The following is a 16,291-nucleotide window of genomic DNA, read 5'->3' as shown; positions in this document are numbered from 1 at the left end:
TTCTATACCATTTATTTTTAATTAAGGATGCCTCTTTTTCCTCTAGATGGCTGACTCTAAATTCTTCAACTGTTCAAAACCCACTGAACATTTACTAGTACACTGGGATCCATTCTTTGGAATGTTTCTAAAACAATGAATGTTCTATGCACCAAATCAAAATACGCATGCCACTGTCCCTGTACCTCCAAACCTGTTTCTGATTACTGATCAAAATTCCCCTGTTCTTCATTAAAGGCTGAGATTCTTTTTAAATGCTTATTTATGGCTGCCTGTTCCACAGGGGCAGACTATGGATTTAATCGCCTACAGCACCAAATCTCTTTTAACATTTGGCCAACTGAGCATTAGGTACCTTGTTGGCTGGGGGGCAAACACGTTCCTACTTAGTGTTTGGAGAAGGTAGCAGCAATCCAATATGCTTCATTTATTTCCAAGAACTATTAACATTAATGAGCATTACATCCACACATCAAGAAAAGATACAAAATAGAGTCACTGCTTCTCAGACTTTATTAAGCTGGGTATTGCTTTATTCAAGGGATAAGTGTCTAATTTTAGAATGTTCTGTAAAGACAGATGAAAACAAATACATTGTAATTAATAAAAAGTATTGCTTACCTCTTTAGTTGGTAACCCCTATTCAGATACAGCTGTGAGTTTAAAAAGATACTTCTTGGGGTTAAACGAAGAGATAACTAAGTGTACTACAACAGAAAGCAATTCATTAAATGACAATGAATTTTATTTTCTCCTGATACAAGTAAAACAGGCAGGTGTCCACATTCATTTTGTATCTTCTTTTGTGACTGCAATATACCACAAAAGGTTTTCACTTAAATTTAATTTTTGTTACATGATTCATATTATATTGCTTGCTGTATGTGTTTAAATGCTTTAAGCTCTGCATCTACAATATAAAATTTAAAAGAAGTTTTTCCTCTTGGAAATGTCAGGGTTTTTTTTTCCCCCTAAATCCAGAGTATGTTTTCAAGGTCTCTTCTAAAATGATAACCTTCATATGAGTCACAGGAAGCTAAGAACATCTCTGGATTAGTCTGGCTTCAGTGAGGTTAAACGCAGCAACAGTATGCCTACAAAGAGATACGATAGGCAGTTATAATGGGTATCACTCAACACAGCACCAAATATAAATCAAAACTAACAAATGCCCTCCCCCACAAATGCTCTCAAGTTCAGTTCCTTGAATTTAATTATTATAGCAAATGGTAATATAACAAGAGTGTCTACTGTCAGGGAAAAAAATGTTTAAAACAGATGTGAACCATACAAAGCATATGTAAAACACATGTGATCCACAGTGAGGTCACAGGACCCATTGACAGAACACATGTGGAGTACGTGAACCACATATGGACACATGTTGCAAAATCACATGTTTCTGTTCAATGCCAAGACTCGTATCGTATTCTAAAGAAATCAGGGGCTCTTAAATAAACTTTGTACTTCTTAAGGTAAATGGATACCTTTTTGTTTAAAATCCCTTAGTGTAGGCAGACAAGGGTCCTCAAATCTAATACTGGGCTTGAAAGTACTCAAATCCTTGTTTCACTCCTGTTTTCCTATCCCAGGGTGATTCAGTTGATTATTCTCAGGGAATAAAGATTTCTTCCTTGCCCACAGCTAATTCTTTGAGGATGCCATAGCTTATAATGAAACCTAAGCAAACAGAGCCTAAGTGTGTGAATTAGGAGCAACTGTGGTTTGAATGAGCTTTTTCTTTCCTAAAACACTCAAACTAGCAAGACATTGCTGCCTTATCTTATGTATCTGAAATAGAATTAAAATCTTCTATACTTACAAAAAATCATCAGCATAAAAATCCCAGAATAACATTTATTTTATCTTATAATTTGGGGGAATAAAATATTAACCATATAATTTAAAGTGAATATGAAAAGTCTCATATATACATGGAAATAAGCACAAGTATATCATTTTCTAGTGTGAAAACAGTAACAGTGCCTTATGCACAGGCATTAATTTAATTAGACTCAATATATTATTTCATTTGGTCCTCCTCACAGCCCTGAAGAAATGTAGTGCAACTAGAATTCAGTAAGGCAACTACATGGTATTTAAAAAGAACCTAAGAGAGTGGCATGGACATATATACACCACCAAATGTAAAATAGATAGCTAGTGGGAAGCAGCCGCATAGCACAGGAAGATCAGCTCGGTGCTTTGTGACCACCTAGAGGGTGGGATAGAGAGGGTGGGAGGGAGATGCAAGATCCCCCATATATGGGGATATATGTATATGTATAGCTGATCCACTTTGTTATACAGCAGAAACTAACACACCATTGTAAAACAATTATACTCCAATAAAGGTGTTAAAAAAAAAAAAAAAGAACCTAAGATATAAGAACAAATGAGAGAAGTAAAAGTTCTTCTCCCTGAGCTGTTAAACTGTGGCTTCCAACAAGTGATACACTTTTTTTGAGGTTCGGTTTTTAATAAAGAAACATGGGGATTATACAATTGCTAACTTAATATGTTTGCTGTAAATTACCCAACTATTATATGCAAAATCATATTGTAAATGCAAAGATATTGTATGTATAGGTGTTAGCTATTTCCACTGACAATTTACACATGAGAAACACTGAGATTCAGAAAGGTAAGCCGATTGTCACATGACTAATAATTAGTAGGCCTAAGATAAGAAAATAGATAGTTTTGCTTAAGAGTCCCCCATTCTCTTCCAAAAGGCAAAGCTAAGCAGAATATATTTCTCATTACAGGACATTCATTCTGCCTCTACCTCAATAGACAAGCATTGATATCACAGATAATCATTACTATAATAATGCCACATTCACATTTATAGCATTTTACATTTTCAATGTAAAGCATGATCCAGTGAGCATTTGTCTCTTCCATTTCAGGGAAATTACCTCCTTTCTAAAGATTACTAAATTAAGGTTCTAAGAACACAGTAAATAGGTTGCTTGAATTCATATGCTTGTTAAGAAACAAAACTAAGAATCTAATTCAAGAGATGAAATTTGAAGTCCAGTAATTATTTTCCATTAAACTAAAATTTTAAATATATAATTGGCAGGCTCTCAATATTGTGTTTTTGTATAATTATATCCAAAACAATGTTTCTAATGATGCTGCTATTAAAAATGAGTGTATGATGGAAGAAAATCACGGCATTAGAAGGAGAAATTTTACCACTGAATGAAATGAAAGATTTTCCTTTGTTACTGATTTTGGCAAAATGCAGTCAGTAGACTATCCAGCATGGCCTGAAAAGACAGAGCTCCAAGCTGCTTACTGACTTCAGATGTATCCGTTACCTATTGTTTATTGTTGTTTTTGAAAGTGTCATTCTATTATACCTTAAGATTTTAAAAATATTTTTCTTAGAAACATTTTTTTAGCTGTAATTTCTTTGTTAGCATGACTTTCCCCTTTAAACCTGGCTCACTGCCATCCACACTTCAAGACAGAATTCTGATATCACTTCTGTGAACCCTTCCTGGAGGATCCTAGACAGAATTGTTTCCATCTTTCCATTGTACTTGCTGCATTGTGTTACAGTGGATTATTTGCATGTCTACGTTTTATCTCTGCTAGTCTGAAAATTCCTCAAGAGTGGAGTCATTATTTTTATTAACTTTGTATCCACAATGTTTTGTAAAGCTATTTAAAATGGCAATTCTGAGGAAGTAGAAAATAAGTGAATGAATGAATGAATGATATATTGCTGCTTTTCCTTTTTGGAATTAGTTGACTTAGAGGCTTACACACTCAGTTCAGGTGCAATGTCTTGGCCAGCCACATACCGTACTAAACTATTTCCACCCTAAAAGAAAATATTATAATTCAAATAGCCACTGGATTTTTGTTCATTCCTATTAAATTTTCTATTTATGAAACATCCCTTCAAATAATCAGCTAGCGAAGTAGTGTGCCTCTTCTTTTAGACGATTCTATATTACATGTATTATAATTTTTCATGAGACACTCCCCCTGACACTAGAAAGAATCTTTATGTCAGACTAACATAGAGAATTGTAGACAATATCACTACACTGGGTCTGGAATTATTTTTCTGGATTTTGACACTAGATTATACACACGCTTTTATCATACGCTGCATCTCCGTTGGAAATACAAAGAAAAGGGGTAATCTTTTGTCATTCCAATTTGCCACCAGCCATTGACATTTCTCTATTAGAGACGTGGAGCTGAAAATGTGAGTCTCACCCCTTTTTGTCTTATCTTAATGAGCCACGAGGAATGAGAATCACTCAATATTTTGGCTGTACAGTCTCTACCATGTGCAAGGCAGACATGGTGTCAGCCAGCACTCCAAAGGGTATGCAGATCTTGCATGCTTTCACATTTGATCAATACAAATCTGACAGTCTGCTACTTAGTTTCTTCCAAGGCTGGGTCTCACACATGAAAACAGGAGTAAGGTTTTCAACTCAATCAAAACTGATTGTTCTATTCCTCTCTTCCCATCTAATCCTCTCCCCATCTACGCACATCCACCAGACACAAATATGACAAATATGTTTTAAAATCCTTTCTTGTATATAAGGTGAGGTCCAAACTACTTTTGTACACAGACATGTTTTGTTCAATCTAGACTCTTACCTATCTCATCATGGTTACCTTTAACCACTTTTTTTCTGCCCCTTCTTATTCACCTTTATTCTCCAGCCACATGAAGTTCTTACAGCTTTTGAAACATGATATCTATGTGATTTGCCTGACTTGTCCTATCTCTACCTCTGCTTGTAAAAATCCTTACTGATCCTTCAAAAATCAACTGAAATATCATAGAATATCTTCCTTTTCATGCTTTCAGAGCACCTTTTATTACTTCTCTGGAAGAAACTGTCACTTTGTAATAAAATTATTTGCTTATGCACCCTATTTTGCACAAGATTGGTGAATTTATGAAGGTAATATCATATGTGTATTTCCTATACCTCTACATTCACCCACTGGTTAAAATAGTATATGGTAAGAGCTTGACAGATTAAAAGGAGCAATGGAGGGGAGGGAGTAGCTGATCTTATTTCAAAAGGAGCCATTAATGCACACATCTCAAAATAGGCTTTGAAATCAAATATAGAATTTGTCCTTCTTAATCTTTAGAGATTCTTTTTTAGATAAGGATGCACCTGAAGACAAGGAATATACTGTGGATTCTGAATGTCTGTTTCCATCTTATAGAGCAGCTGCTTATAGAGCATCTTATAGAGCAGTTTCCCCTTATAGAGGGGTTTTAGGTACCCCGGTTACTGCAACAGTTAATGATTCTTAGCTTCTATTTTTATTATGACATGATCAGCTCCCAATAATAATACTTGTATTTATCATTTTTCTTTGTGTTCTTTATTATCAAAGCTGATTTATCACTGAATTTTGGTTTCCTTATGCAATCAGGAGAGTGGCCCCCATGAATACAACTTGGGATGATATCAGCCAAATGTAGCATAACATGAAGTCACATCACATATCTAATAAAAAAAAAAATCAATACTAAGCACGTGAAATATACAAGTTGCCCTGGAAAAGAGTAACTCTCGAAACAACTGTGAGATCTTAATTAGTAAAAGGAAATCTTGAAGAACACTTATGAATAGTTAAAGCTTTATTTGTGTTATGGTTTTCTAATGATGTGGATGCAAAATATAGTGTGAATGTGAAACAGTTTTGATCTCTGAGGACCTCGCAAAGATAGGACTATCCTCCTAAAGAGAGAGAATAGTGTGTAGTCTCCATACTGCGTGTTACATCTCAAGAGAACTTTCCACTCTGCCCAAAATAACACATGCATACATACACACACACACAGACACACACAGACACACACACACACACACACACACACTCACTTGGACATTCCCTTTATTTCTGAAAGTCACTTTGAGGTTTTAGTTTAAGCCAAATAGGCTAAGTGCATTTCTTAAAATCTCAAAAGCCCAGAGGAGAAGTGACCTTTAGTCCCTGGAAGGATGAATGAATTTATGTTTCAGAGACAATTTTGCTTAGGGAGCAGGGCTGAGAAAGGGCATAACAGGGATGGAGGAAGAACAGGTAAGTGGCAACTCCGTGTACCTCTATGTAGACAAGGTGGCACGTCACCTTTGTCACAGTTTTGTCGTTGGTAGAAGGAGCACTCTCCTCTATTTAGAATTATCAACCCTGAGAATAACAGTAGAATAGAAAATATCACTGTCAAAAAGTCTTTTCTCCAAATCTTCCCAGCAAGAAGCTGGGGGATAATGATTTTCATACAAGTTCTATAGGTGTTACAGAATTAAATCTTCTTTCAATGTGTTATTCTTTCTCTTATGGTGACTAACTGCCCTCTTTCTTGACTAAAAACAAATATTATTTATGACCCTTCCATTACTAACAGAAATATTTTTTAATTACAAATAAAGCCTCTACTAATGGTCTGTTGAAGGCCATACCACAGGCCAGTATAATAAAAATTTCCATTTTAAGTCAAATAAGACTTGTTAGAATGTGAGAAAGTTGTATTTCTCATGATGGCATACAAAACAATGTATTATTAATCATCAGATGCTACAGAACGAAGATCACGGAAGAAAATGATTTATTATAGGGGTAATATATTTGGTTTTATTTTTTTCTTCTTGTTAGTTTTTCTGATGGCGCCCCTTACCAAGGGGCATCTAAAAATATCTTTTCACTACTGAGAGTAGTACTATTCTTATTTACTTATTAACAATTTTAAAAAGTTAAGTGAACATGGGAAAGTATTGTTTTAAAGCAATTTGTGACAGAAACCTCTGTGCTTACACTATTCAATGAGCTTAATCCATTTGGTTTATCTCTCTCAAAAGAAATTGCATATCTTTGGGTATTTGGAAACTGTATCCAGAAATTTCCTTGTGTTTAATTTTTTTATATTTTCTTTTAAAACTATCTATAAAACTTATCATGTGATTTAATTTCACTGGAATTTATTTGTGAAGAAATACCAGACTTCTTAAAACAAACCTGAACTCCCTTTTCTCCAACACACACACACACACACACACACAGAAACACACACAATTGATAACATAAACTTTTTGATTTCAAAATCTACTCTGTTATAAATCAAAGTGCACTGAATAGTGCACAGAGTGAAGTAGGTCAGAAAGAGAAAAACAAATACCGTATGCTAACACATATATGTGGAATCTAAAAAAAAAAAAAAATGGTTCTGAAAAACCTAGGGGCAGGAAAGGAAGAAGATGCAGATGTAGAGAATGGACTTGAGGACGCGGGGAGGGGGAAGGGTAAGCTGGGACGAAGTGAGAGAGTGGCATTGACATACATGCACTACCAAATGTAAAATAGATAGCTAGTGGGAAGCAGCCACATAGCACAGGGAGATCAGCTTGGTGCTTTGTGACCACCTAGAGGGGTGGGATAGGGAGGGTGAGAGGGAGACGCAAGAGGGAGGAGATATGGGGATATATGTATCTGTATAGCTGATTCACTTTGTTATACAGCAGAAACTAATACAACAATGTAAAGCAATTATACTCCAATAAAGATGTTAAAAAAAAAAAAAACTACATGTGCATTTAATTGTGCCTCAAATGTGAGACATGCCCCCCCCCCCACCTAAGCCTGCTGCACTATATTGTGAGATACATAAACAAAAGATTTAAATCACTTAGACTATATCTGGCCTTGTATCTACATTGTTGCACAACACATTCCTAAAACCAGGAAACACTAGCTTGTGAAAACACCACTTGTTGTAGTATTGTTGCCTTTTAATAACCTCGGCAGTCTTCAAAGGATTTTCATTGGGTCAAAAATTAAAATTGAGTCACTTGGCTAAAGTCTGTTCTCTTGGAACACACTGGAGTGTTCCTGATGCCTGTGTGTATATCTAAACCTTTATAATGTAAGAGGATGAACACGTAGCAACAGAAGTTTTATCTTGATATCATTTGATGCTACCATGGTTTGTTCAAAAGCATTCTCATAAAAGAAGTTGCAAGAATTATTTTCAGGACCGTGTATGGACATGAGGCACATAATTCTGACTACAATAGTGGGAGTGGTGAGTTTAATTCCACCCACACACGCTTATTAACTGAAAGCATTATTTCCAAGCTGCAAGACTTCAAAATCCTGGTTCCAGCAGCTATGCTGTCTGCCAGTATCGCATAAAACTTTATTTCCCTAAGGTTTCCACAATATGACATATTTGGATCATGTTCAGTTCTTACCTTCCCCTGTGTACATTTGTTTCGTGTATTTTTATTGTTCTCTTAATTATCTGCACGTAGATATTAATTCCAGAATGTACAAATAGGCACCATTGTGATTTCCCCACCACACTTTATATGATAACATCACTTATGAATGCTATTTACAAGTTTCCAGGCAGACGTGCGGTTGATCTAAATTTGTGGGACAACAGCATTCAGATATCTGCTTTCAATTTGTGTGCATGTTTCCCCCTGTTATTTTCCCTTTTTTATGACTGTATTAATTGTTAGCAGAAGTCTCTATGAAATGACTGAGCAATCCAACAATGGAATGTAGCAGATTAGAAATTATTGTTTTGCTTCATCTGAGAAACGTGTCAATACAGCCTAATTCTTATGTCTTGGGGACATTTGTGTAGTGATACGCCACTTAATTCTCAGCATGTGGGCACTAGCTGACCACCGGGACATGAACTGTCCTAACATTGATGCTTTTATCGACCCATTTGACACGATACTTGCAGAAATGATGAATCAAAAACTAACCCATCAGTAAGGGAAACGGGACATGTGGGAATTGGTATGTTGCACCTCACTAAGTCTTAAGGCATTAAGGCTAAGGATTAATCCAAAGAGGCTGTGAAGGGCATCAAAGCCATATCCTAGCCTCATGCCTCAGTGAGTTAGCAGCAGAATGGAGAGCAAAGGGCCCTGCGGTCTAATCCGGAGCATTGACTTACTATTTGGTCAGGTTTATTTCCATAAATTTCTTCTGACACACAATGCGATACTTCTTTCATTGAAAAAGAGAACTTTAAAAAAGTATAAATAAAATTACTAACCACTTAAGAATATGGTTTCAAAGGATATGAATAAAAGCCATAATTTTTAAAGCCTGTAACCATGAGTAATCTAGGCTGAAAGACCCTGACAGAGTTACAGTGAGACCAACACTGAGGCTTTGAAAGTAGTCAATTAAAGGAGATGGCATGGGTCTTTAGACTGAGATAAAGTGTAACGTGAACTAGTCGATCAAGAAATAACATGACGAGGAAATGCCTCTGAACCCTACCTAGTGCAATATAATTGCTACTGTCACCTCTGCAAACAGTTCAGGTGAATATACAACTTTCCACTGATCTAGAAAATGGATGGAATATTCAGTTTCTCTCTCTCTCTGTCTTTCTCTCTTTCTCTCTCTCTTACATGTTACCAATTGTTTTCAATCCTGATTGCATTTTAGAAATATCCAAGAAACTTTTAAAAATACTAATGCCTAGACTCATCCAGAGAAATTGAGGCAGAATCTCTAGAGGTGTGGCTGAGGCATGGGTATTTTTAAAACTCTCCAAGTGACACAAATGAGTATCCAAACTTGAGAGAATTTTGGAGGTTCTAATCAATAGCTTACTCAGTATAAACAGCAGTGTGAGATACATGAGTATATTATGTATCTATGAACAAATTCCCAGAGTAGATTACAAGCTCCCCCAAAATAATTTGTTCCATAGTAATATTAAACAGTCACTGCCAACTGCTTAGTAACTGTTTGGGGGTTTTATTTTGCCTTCTTTCCTTTTCCTTTTCTTCTCAACCAAAAAAGAGGGAAAATCCCTTATACTTTCTAAAAACAAGAAAAAAAGAAGATTGACTATACTACACTTATGTGTACATTTATTTATAGGGAAATGTTTCTGCATTATGCTACTAAGTGACAAATGATTGTCCGCATGGGTCAATCTTTTTTCCTTTATAGAATACAACTCTCAGCATCCATCTATAGAGTCAACTGCTATCTTCACTCACTGTTAAAATAAAGAGTCCTTCTTTTTCTTCCCTCTGTCCATACAGGCTAATAGCTGGCTATATTTACTTAATACAAAAGATGAAAATATAGTAACATAGCAAGAGCAATAAATGATGGCTGCTAATCTTTGGCCTCATGTACACTCCCACAAATGTTCGCTCAGAAAGTGTTTAAGAAATGTTTCCTGAGTGCCATCAGGTGCATAAGAGAAGATCATGTTGGATTCCCTGGAGCTGCTCCATAAATTTATACTCTGAGTCATTTTACATTGGTGAAAAGCAGATGGTAAGAAGGGATCAGACTTGCAAGAGATCTATTAACGCCTAGGAGCGTGAGAAAGTAAGGAGAACCTTCAAAACGTGATGCAGATCTGATATCCATGGAAGGACAGAGGAAAGGAAGGTAGAATGAATAAGAAGAGTCTCAGACTACATTGCAGTTCCAAGAAAGGTTTGGCAAAGCCAATGGGACATCCTAGAGCCAAACTCACCTGTTGGGACAGTCTTGTATTCACAGGAATGGCCTGCTTTCTTGGCCACACCAGGCTCTGTCCTGTGCTGGTAACAGTAACTGGAACGATCAGTCAACCATGATCCCTGTAATAGGAGATCTGAGTGTCATGTTTTTAAGGTTACCCCAGTCCGTCCCTGTGCTACATATATCCATTTCTCCATGGTGCTTGGTGGCTCAGCTCCACCATGGTTCCTATGGGCTTATCTTCCCAAAGAGAACCTTAAAAGTGGAAGGTTAGTGAGATGAATAACAGTCTCTCTCTTTGCAAGTGATCTCAGGGCTACAACTGGTACTCATACTTGCCCCTTCTCCAGTACCAATTCTAAATACAACTGACCTGATAAAATGGACCAGAGATCACCTGAATGTGCAGAAGTTGCACTACAGGAAAGGAACTTTGAAAGGATGAGACTTGGAGCTTATGTAGGGTGGCTGGCACTTCTGATGTTCCTCCTCTCTGAGAGGTGGAGCAACTGAGAGAGAGAGAGACAGAGATGAGAGACTTGGACTGTACAGCATAAACAAGTCCCCTTTATGCTGCTTCTAAATGTAATCAAATGGCTTTGCTCTGGGGGAGATAAGAAAATAGAGTCCAGATTTATTACATTAGAATGCAAGCAAATGGCACTTGAGCAATGCAGAATCTGTAATTTCCAAAGCCTGTTTACCATGCAATTATTCCAGTGGTCCCCGACCTTTTTGGCACCAGGGACCGGTTTCGTGGAAGACCATTTTTTCATGGATGGGGGGTGGGTGGTTCAGGCAGTAATGCGAGCGATGGGGAGATGGGGAGAGCAGATGAAGCTTTGCTCCTGCTGTGAGGCCTGGTTCCTAACAGGCTGTGGACCAGTCCATGGCCCGGGGGTTGGAGACCCCTGCTTTACTCAGATTTCTAGTAATCTTTGCTTGGAAAGCTGTGACATTGCAGAAAAACGGGACTATTCACAAAGCCTTCTTTCGCACCATCACTTCATCTTGACAAGGTGACTCAAACTTTCATTCCTGAGGTTCTGAGCTCTTGCCAATTATACAGGTCTTAGGCCAAGTCTTCAGAGTATGTTTGGACACTATTACCATGGGTCCAGGGAGTATCAAGGGGTGTTCAAGTATGTCACCTGTGTTCCATATGGCTTCCTCTTTGACTGCATATTGTAAAAACAGCCCTAATCCCTCTTACTGATCAAGATTGATTACTCCTACCATTATGGTGACTTTTCTGTACACCTACTGATCGTCCCAATTTTCCTGAAACTACGGGGGACATGGTGCCATATAAAGCATGTGCTCTGATTTAGTGCAAACACTACATCTGGAAGGACAGCATTCTGTCCATTCAGAGTTTGCCTCCAAGGTGGTGATTTATCCATGTCTTTAGAAAGCCATTCTAAAGCCAGAAATTGTGTTTCCAAGTCAATGGGTCATGATTTATCCAGTCTTAAACTCCAGACCCCTTGATCAACACCATTAAAATCCAATTCCAGGGTTGCTTCCTTGACTCCTGCTTGTACTCACTAGCTATTTTTGCAATTTCTCCAATATGTAATCTCTTCTCTCTTTTTTCAGACCTTGTACATCCTTAGCCAAGTTATGCTGAGATTTAAACTAGTCCTCAGCTTGTGGGTCAGCAAAAGTGTTATTGGAAGCTACTGAAAGGTCACAAGTCCCTTATGGTAGACAAGCTTTTGCAACATCTTCCAAAAGGAGAAGTGCTAGCTTTGGATGAAAAAATGTGGGACATCTCTTTAAACTCATAGTGTTCAGGAGTCTGCAGAGTCATTCTCAGACATTCCTCCAGAAGTTCCATCCACACTTTAAGGTTCAAATCTGCCTTGTCAGGGTATTCAAACATCTCTTGATCTCCACTCTGACAGATCTTTGGTATACAGCTCAGCCTTTACTGTTGGAGGTAAGGGTTTTTTTGTAAGTTACTAAAGAGGTCTCTAACTGCTTGCTAATTGCCCTTTGTTTCTCATTATCCCTCCACAAAGAGTCAATACAGATTAGCAGTAACAAACAGCTCTGCTCTATTTATAGTCATAGTTCCCACCATATCTTACAAATGCCAGAATCACCTACAACTTCAAGGATATTTCCCTCCACAAGTTTATTTCCCTGGGTCTTAAACAGGGAAATATTTAGTTAGTGGGTAATCATCTTGTGCTCAGAACTGTCTATGCCCTAAAACTACTCAGAATGACGTACTTTTCACCAGCACAGGGGATAGTGAATCAATCTCAAATCCTCATTTTAACACCAGTTTTCTTGAACTATTCTATTTTCCATTTACATTAGTGTGGGTTCTCCAAGATGTTGAAGTCAAAATGGGATTAGAGATGAAAGTGGGATGGAGGGGCAGCAGAAGAAAGTGGAAAGAATATTCAGCTTATGATATAAATATCAATCTTGTGTAAGAAAATGGTGATTGGAATTAAGGTTATTGTAGGACATGTTGCAGATTACAGTACAATTTGAAGAATGCTGGGGTTGGGTAGCTGAGTGCTCTCAAGACAAAGTTGTGCCTTGGAAGTGCCCTGCTTTTCACTGAAATGGGTCCACCTTAGGACTTCCTCTGTGCTCAGTCATTGGCTAGGAACAGGACATAGAATATATGGCCTCAGTGTTACTGCAGTGGTGAATCCACAGGGACAGAAACTAGTATCATTGGACAGTTATGTTCCACAGAGCATGAGATCTGACTGGTCTATTTTCATAAACACCTCTACATGTAAGTCTAAGTAAATTGTATTCAGGTAGGTTCCTGTTACCAAAACCAAAGAAGGAAATTCAAAAGGTGCTAAGTAGACCCTAGTATTGATTTATACAGGAGAACTCCATGGTAAATCAACTTACCTCTTGCACTGAGAAGAATCAACACCATCTCTTGGTGAGACTTCTGGGATCACACTTAAAAAAAAGAGACAAAGAGAAGAATTTCACTTGACACATATTGGGTTCAGGGTACTGGTGGGAATCTGAAAAATATTGAAAATGTCCAAAAGAGTTGGGAAAGTAGAATGCAAGCTGGATAGACAATTTAGGAAAAGTAATTCCAATTTTTATCCTCTAGGTGCTTTAGTGAAATGCATAGTAGATATAAAGACACAGAAGAATGATGTAAATATAGTGTGTGTGTGTGTGTGTGTGTGTGTGTGTGTGTGTGTGTTTAAGGCATGATTTAGTATCACTAATTTTATCTCATGAATGCCAATAAATTAAAAGTTGAGTTGCAGAAAGTAGCTTGAGAATACAAAAATAACACTATAGTTTGATTATTTTTTAGTTCCATGAATTGTTTATATGTGGAATCTTAAAATAAACTGTTTTCAAGATGCCCTCAGGCTACATCCCTCAATGAACATATTTTCAAAGAGAACAGATACAGAAGTATCATTTTAAATTCTGATCTTGACGAAACATTGTGAGTAAACATAGGTAAAACATACCCAGTATTTCTGTTTTAAGATAGCAAATTCTCCTTGTAACACATGGACACACATATATGCAGATATACATTTATCTAGATCTCTCTCTATATATAGGAAATTATTAAATAAAATTATACATTTGAAATAAGAGCATTAATTCATGAAAATCATGCCAAATACATGAATGCAAAGCTTTTCAAAACTTTTTCTGTCTTAGAGCAAATGTAAAATTCAAAAGTTCCAGGTATGTAAATGAAAACAGCCTAGCTAAAAGGAAAAAAAAAGAAGCCAGTTAAAAGTATCTTCTCAAACATTCTAGGGTGCCCCAGGATGAACCATTTAGAAAGCCAAGATCAGAGCAGATCTCTGAATGTAGATCAAGTTTTATCAAAGCCAACTACTTGGTCTGCAAGTGGAACAAAAGACATAGTTTAACAAATGCAGAAATAATGAGGGTTTCAGATTTCTAACCGAGGCTCCAAAAGATATACTCCAGTCTAAAATATCAAAGCATGGGAGTTCACAACTGAAACTGTACTATTGCCACATAGAATTTCTGCATACCATAGGCAGAATTTATAAAAGCAAAAATTTCAGTCACTTCCTCTTTGTATTTCTCTAATGAGAAGAAAATATATACTAGATCTAGCCTACAAGAAATTTGCAAATTTCAGTATTTATGTTGGTTGACCCAAGAAATCTGTTGATTCTATGGAAAATTAAACTCATTACTCTCCCGCAGATTCTCAAGATGCTAAATTTCAAAATACTGGCACCAGTCACCAAAAGACCATATTTCAAGGTTGCAAATTTGAAGTTGTGTCTTGGGTGATGGTAATATGTTACAATGAAATATAAAAATGCATATAAATAATAAGGATAACTTAATTAATTATGCAAAACTTTGTTTTGAGATCTCAAAATAACTTCAATCACTTTCTTGTCCATCTGGTTCCGAGCATATGAAATAGAATCAGATCTATATCATCATGAATTCATGTGCTTGATCTTCTATTTGTTATCTAGGTGATTTAATTCATATCAATCTCAATTTCCACGTATTATCATTGAGAATACTATTATTACTCACCTTGTAGTTAAGATGAAATAATAAAACTAAACTACAGTGGTTTATTGGATACCTTAAAAATGTAGTCATTACTATAATGTTATTAATACCTTCACATTAAGTATGTAACAATTTGAATGTTCAAAAAATTATATAATGACTTCTTTATTAAATAAATATGCATTTTCATTTTCAATGTATATCCATTATGTTGTCTTTTGATTGCTGAAAAAAAAAATTTTAACAATTAAAGCAATAGTTGCCCAGATTGGTTCCAGATGTCAGAGTAGAAGGACATGCACTCACTCCCTCTTGCAAGAGCACAAAAATCACAACTAAATGCTGAATAGTCATCGACAGGAAGACACTGGAACTCACCAAAAAAGATACCCCACATCCAAAGACAAAGGAGAAGCTGCAGTGAGACGGTAGGATGGGTGCAATGACAATAAAATCAAATCTCATAACTGCTGGGTGAGTGACTCACAAACTGGAGAACAATTATACCACAGAAGTCAACCCAGTGGAATGAAGGTTCTGAGCCCCATGTGAGGCTTCCCAAACTGGGGGTCTGGCAATGGGAGGAGGAGTTCCCAGAAAATCAGACTTTGAAGTCTAGAGGAATTTGATTGCAGACTTTGACAGGACTGAGAGAAACAGAGACTCCACTCTTGGAGGGCAAACACAAAGTAGTGTGTGCATCAGGACCCAGGGGGAAGGAGCAGTGACCCTATAGGAGACTGAACCAGACCTACTTGCTAGTGTTGGAGGGTTTCCTGCAGAGGCAGGGTTTGGCTGTGGCTCACCACGGGGACAAGGACACTGGCAGCAGAAGTTCTGGGAAGTACTCCTTGGCATGAGCCCTCCTGGAGTCCACAACTAGCCCAATCAAAGAGCATGTAGCCTCCAATGCTTGGTCACCCGAGGCCAAAAACCCAACAAGGAGGGAACACAGCCCCATCCAACAACAGACAAGCAGATTAAAGTTTTACTGAGTCCTGCCCACCAGAGGAACAACCAGCTATAACCACCACCAGTTTCTCACAACAGGAAGCTTCCACAAGCCTCTTAGACTTACCTACCAGAGGGCAGACAGCAGAAGCAAGAAGAACTACAATCCTTCAGCCTGTGGGACAAAAACCACACTCACAGAAAGATAGACAAAATGAAAAGGCAGAGAACTAAGTACCAGATGAAGGAACAAAATGAAACCCAAGAAAAACAACTAAATGAAGTGGAG

General features: G+C 37.2%; 1 long non-coding RNA gene across 1 annotated transcript; it reads right to left on the bottom strand.

The window, feature by feature from the left end:
- Window positions 1-502: 502 nt before the first annotated feature.
- On the bottom strand, window positions 503-13,464 carry LOC113631435 (uncharacterized). The gene is made up of 2 exons (XR_003437314.1): window positions 13,408-13,464; window positions 503-1,094 (listed from the first exon to the last, which is right to left on the bottom strand). It is a non-coding gene; the product is annotated as an uncharacterized LOC113631435 (long non-coding RNA).
- Between the last annotated feature and the right edge of the window lie 2,827 nt (window positions 13,465-16,291).

This window comes from Aethalodelphis obliquidens, unplaced genomic scaffold (genome assembly GCF_003676395.1).
Source record: "Aethalodelphis obliquidens isolate GAN/ISIS:26980383/991018 unplaced genomic scaffold, ASM367639v1 scaffold33, whole genome shotgun sequence".
Taxonomy (NCBI): domain Eukaryota; kingdom Metazoa; phylum Chordata; class Mammalia; order Artiodactyla; family Delphinidae; genus Aethalodelphis; species Aethalodelphis obliquidens.
This window is presented reverse-complemented; position numbering and strand designations above follow the sequence as displayed.